Consider the following 6,000-nt stretch of genomic DNA (forward strand, 5'->3'; position numbering starts at 1 on the left):
GTGAATACCGAATCTTCTATTGGTAAGGCTAGAGATAAACGTTTGGCTTTCGTTCATACTTACCATCCCTTCTCTTACAAAATTCATAAATTCATCAGAAGTCATTGGAACATCTTGCGTAAAGGGTACCCTGAGGTGGAAGAATTTAAATCACCTTTTCTTCCTTGTTTTAGACGACCGTCCAATCTCAGTAATAAATTGGTGAGAGCTGATGTGGGCGCCAGTGTGACTGGACCCGTTCAAACTCATCTTTATACCCAGAGACGTGGTACTTTCCCATGTTTAAATTGTGCCCAATGCAGTAATGTGTTGAAAGGTGATAGAGTTTTGCATCCCTACAGTGGTCGGGGTTATCCAATTAGAGGTTTTTTCACCTGTGAGACATCTTATGTTGTATATGTAGTGAAGTGTCCTTGTGGCCTACTCTATGTAGGCGAAACCACCCAGACTGTTAAGGAACGTATATCACAACATAAATCCACCATCAGGTGCGAGAGATTGACTTTACCTCTTCCATCTCATTTTCATAAACAGGGACATAGCGTTAGTCAATTACGGTTCCAGGTGTTGGAGCAGGTCTTGCCAAATAGAAGAGGAGGTGATAGGGTTAAAAAATTGAAACAAAGGGAGGCGTATTGGATTTTTACTCTTCAGACTTTGGAGCCCAAAGGCCTTAATCGTGATTTCGATACTTCTAGTTTTTTATAGCTTTACATTCATTTATGCCTACTTATTATTATCTTTTTCAGAGGAGTTGATCACTGACTTGATGATGGCCGGTCCCTTTAGGTATTTTCCTATAATTTTCTTTCTGTTTCTTTCTTAACATAATCCTCTTTCCTGCTTTTTCCCTAGTTTTAGTTTTCTTTACACATTACTAATTTTCCCTTGATCCCTTTCTTCCATAGTCTTTCCTTCCCCTTCCCTCCCCCTTCCCCCTCCCCCCCTATTCCCCTCCCCCCCTCCCCCCCCCTGCCAATCCCCACCCCTTTCCTTTCCCTTTCCCCCCCCCACCCCCCCCCCTCTCTCCATTTTCTTATGTACATTCCCCTTAGCTTTTCTCTTTTCTTTTTTTCTTTTTTCCTGTTTTTTTTACTAGGGTTGATTATAGTTGATAAAAAATTAAAAAATAATTAAAAAATTATTAAATTGATTTCGAATAAATACACCATTCCCTTAGTCCTCTCATTTTATTTCTTCTATTTCTTCTTTTATTTGACCTTTTAGGTAATTTGTCTTCAAATAATGTTACCCATAGAGTCTCTTATTCATTACACTATTTTGGGCTTAATTACCCTCATTTCATGGTTATTGCATAAGGGGACATTGCCAGTCAGCGCAATTTTAGCGCTTGCCAATCATCTGGTTTACATATTGCCAACCAGGATCGTCACTTCCGGTTTGCGGACCGAAAGTAACGTTCCGCGGTGAGGAGTGGCTGTCTGTGTATGTCTACAGTTGCCAACCATCAGGATTTACACATTGCCAGCCGGTGACGTCACTTCCGGTTTTCGGACCGGAAGTGACGCTCTGTGACGTCACTTCCGGTCTCCGGACCGGAAGTGACGCTCTGTAACTTGTTAATGAGCTAATTGAGCGGTCTATTTAAATCTGGACATTGGACTGTCAGATTACATTGACTGCAGACCCGGACGGGCAGCTTTTTCCTCTGGTCCAGCTTTTTCATACATTTCTACAGAACCCTTTCTGGTGAGTGTCCATTGCTTGGTATTTCTGTGTATTGTCTGTTTTATTAGAGTAGAATAGTGTCTCAGTGCTGGTGCTTAGGCTCTTTGTCCTTCTATATTAGCAAGATACACATTTTTGGATAAAGTTTTGGGTTTCCTGTTTGGTTCCCCTTTTGTTGTATAATGGTTCTATTATGCTACATTTTATCTGTATTTCAATTATATCTTTAGGTGGACATTATATCTGCTAGTGAAGCGGCTCAACTGACAGATTCTTCACTTTTGTCTTTTTGTTGACATTTTTTGTATATCATAGTTCATGATTCATGCATTACAATGTGGTGAATATTTCTGCCTTTTTTTGTTACCATGATTGTATAATGCCATTATTTCTGTATACTTAAAAATCTTTTATGTATCTTTTTATTGTAGTGTAAACTGATGAAGGTCGGATGACCGAAACGTCTTTAATAATTACACAGATCAATGAATAAAATATAAAACAATTTCAGTTGAATGCTTTGAGTGCTGGATTTTTTTCAATTTTTTGGTCAGAAGTTACGTCACTAGCTCTCAAAGCAAGTCTATGATAACCAGAACAAGGCTCTCACAGACTTATATTAAAGAATGACTTCCGATTCGCGCCATAAAACACTGGAGAAGCCAAAAGGTCACATATTGCTGGAGACCGACAGCAGAAGCACCGATAACAGTATAAGGCTATGTGCCCACGTGTGTGCGCTGTGCCGTCACTGCATGTCCGCTTCAGAGCGCAGCTGAAAAGCTCCGTTCTGAAACTTTGGTGACTGCAGAATTTGTGCACTCTGGATGCTGCCTCTCCCTATAGACAGAATGGAGACAGCATGCAAGAAGTGACATGTTGCTTTTTAGAACGCAGCGATTTGGCAGCATGCAAATCGCTGCGTTCTAATACGCCACATGGGCAGGGGACGCAGGACGCATGCAGTTACGCTGCAGTGCAATACGCACCGTAACTGCATGCAAATACGCAACGTGGGCACATAGCCTAATCGTAGCGACATAGCACCGCTTTAAGTAACTCCTACCAATAGTGGGGCCATTCTTAGGCTGTGTCCGCACTTTGCGTTTCAGGTGCTTTTTAGGTCCGTTTTGATCTGCAGCGTTTTCATGCCAAAAAGCATGCGTTTTGATTTTCCATAATAGTCTATGGAAAATGATGATTTTCTGTCCCCACTTTACGTTTCAAAACGCTGCGTTTAATTTGCATATTTTGTGGCAAAAAACGATGCGTTCAAAGAAGCAGCATGTCAATTGTTTTTGCCATTTCTGCTGCGTTTTGATAACATTGAAGTCAATGAGAAGCATCAAAACGCAACAAACATCAAAATTCCTGCTTTTTACCTGCTTTTTAGGTGCAGAAAACATGCGTTTTGGACTAACTAAATGCATGCTTTTTGGACCTCAAAATAAAGATTTGATATGTCCCTTTACACACACACACACACATAGTCCGACAATTAAATTAATGAAAAATATTAATTTATTGCTATTTTACCGCTAAATAGTATAAAACCACTATAATTATATGAAATAACTGTTTTATTTTTTCATAAATTATATATGTGGCCCTTTTTTTTCTCTTTTTTCATTATGTTTGACTGTTTAAACTTTATTTAGCAGTGTCTTTATGTTCAAAACGCATCTGTCAAAATGCTATTGAAAAGCATGTAAAAAGCGCTAAAAACGCACCTAAAACGCGGTAAATACGCATGCGTTTTTAGCGCTATTTTGTGGTCAAAAGCAACTTTGGGCAAAATCAATTACTGCCAGAGGGTGCGTTTGGAACTGCAAGTAGGACGACGCAAAGTGCGGACACAACCTTATGGTTTACATTCCTCATTCATTTCTAGGTTCAGTGTTGTTTAACACCCCAGTGCAGTCTGGTTGATCACAGCTATTAAATCCTATGGAGGTGTAAGCTGCCCAAATTAGCCTCTAATTCACACTCCGCTATTGGCATAAGTCCATGAGCCGCAATCCCAATTTGCATACCAAGATTTATGTTGATCAAACATGGTGCAGTTTGGGCAGCTTCATGAAAGAATAGCGCCATACACTGGAAACTACTGAATGCTCATGATTGGAAAATTTCCATTAAAAAGAGTTAAGGCCGCTATACACACTGCGATATCGGTCCCGATATCGCTAGTGTGGGTACCCGCTCCCATCTGTTGTGCGACACGGGCAAATTGCTGCCCGTGCCGCACAACATCGCCCAAACCCGTCACACATACTTACCTGCCCGGCGACGTCGCTGTGACCGGCGAACCGCCTCCTTTCTAAGGGGGCGGTTCGTTCAGCGTCACCGCGACGTCACAGCAGCGTCACTGAACTGCCGCCCAATAGAAGCGGAGGGGCGGAGATGAGCGGGACGAACATCCCGCCCACCTCCTTCTTTCCTCATAGCGGCCGGGAGGCAGGTAAGGAGAGCTTCCTCGTTCCTGCGCGCGTCACACGGAGCGATGTGTGCTGCCGCAGGAGCGACAAACTACATCGTTACTGCTGCAGTAACGATAATCGAGAATGGACCCCCATGTCACCGATGAGCGATTTTGCACGTTTTTGCAACGATGCAAAATCGCTCATCGGTGTCACACTCAGCAACATCGCTAATGCGGCCGGATGTGCGTCACAAATTCCGTGACCCCAATGACTCCGCATTAGCGATGTCGCAGCAGGTAAAGCCCCCTTTAGTTAAACTAGGGGCAGACATATCATTGATGCAACCTGTGCAGCCACACAGGGGCCCAAGAGGTAAAGGGGGCCATTACTACCTCCAAAGCAGAAAGAATTGTGCATTTTGATGAGTTATTGAACTGAAAAGGGCCCATATACTGTTCTTGCACAGGGGCCCTTCTTTGTCTGTGTCCGCCAGTGAGTTAAACCAGCCTTGTATGCCCACAAATAAGTGCATGTCAGGAGATATGTGCAGCTAGGCTACTTGTCTGTCGAGTTGATAGCGCCACTTTGATGTATATTCCTACTACTACATCTGGAGTGTGAGGTTATTGGTTAATATGGTAATACTTGTCCAGAAGACAACATGAAATCCTTTACAGAAAAAGTGACAGCATGGAGAATCAAAGCGCTATAGGCACATGTGAATTTGTGCCACTAATATAAAAGATTATTCTTATTGTGGTGAACAAGATCCGGGAGGACCGGAATGTTTGTATGGCTGCCGCCTAAACACTCCCCTTGTTTGGATTATGCATTGCTGTGGAAAATATAAAAATCTACTTATCTGGATCAGATTAGGCTTGTTTTCTTCTAATGAAGCACAAGGAAATAAATGAAGATTTTTGGTACTCACAGTTAAATCTCTTTCTCATAATCCTCATTGTGAGAAGAGGAACCATGGCTTAGTCTGCGGAGGCTGAAACTAACAATACATCCTAGCAAGAAAAATTGTCTCCTCCCCAGCAGACTATACCTTGCCTGCTAGCACCAAGCCTCCTCAGTTAGTGTGGTACACAGTTTTGTTCAAAAATCGCAGTGTCATGGCAGCATCAGACGCTGTTCACACCACAGATTCTGACACGCCACACTATGGTTTCTCTGGTGCTTCTGAGTTACACAGGCTGCTCGGGCATCGACCAGCTGTGTGCTCATTAATGGTCAGGCTAGAAGAGCTAATCTCTGCTAGCATGCTGATTACATCTAGAATCACATGTTGTTTGAAACCTATCACATTTACTCATCGCCTTTTTAAGATGGTGGAATCGGTCTTTCCATGCCGACTATAGCTTACTGCTGTGTGGGTCTGTGTGCAGGTGTGTCCCAGTTCAGCGGGTGATTATATTGCGTGGTGCTGGAGTTGTTGTGGAATTCTTTCATTGTCTTGTTGTTTCCTCCCTGCTCTCATTTTCCCCCTAACCTCTTATTGTCTTATGCCTTTGTGTGACCAGACCCTGACGAAGGTCTCTAACCAAAACGGTCGTCGGGCTGCCGGCTGCCACCCTGCTATCTTCCGCTTGAGCTCCCAGGTGACCTATTGACTGCATGTTGGTTGTGATATCGCTACGAATTTCTCTCATTGTCGGCAATTATTTGATATTGAGCAACCCGGACCTTTATTGTTGGCTATATATTCGTGCAATCCCGCTTTTTTTTTGCACCTACATCTTGCAGTCATATAGACCTTTATGACTTTTCATCATTAGTCTCCTGGTCAAAGTGGCATTTATATATATATAAAAAATTATATATATGTACATACATACATACATACATACATACATACATACATACACACACACACACACACACA

Source organism: Anomaloglossus baeobatrachus, chromosome 3 (genome assembly GCF_048569485.1).
Source record: "Anomaloglossus baeobatrachus isolate aAnoBae1 chromosome 3, aAnoBae1.hap1, whole genome shotgun sequence".
Lineage (NCBI taxonomy): Eukaryota > Metazoa > Chordata > Amphibia > Anura > Aromobatidae > Anomaloglossus > Anomaloglossus baeobatrachus.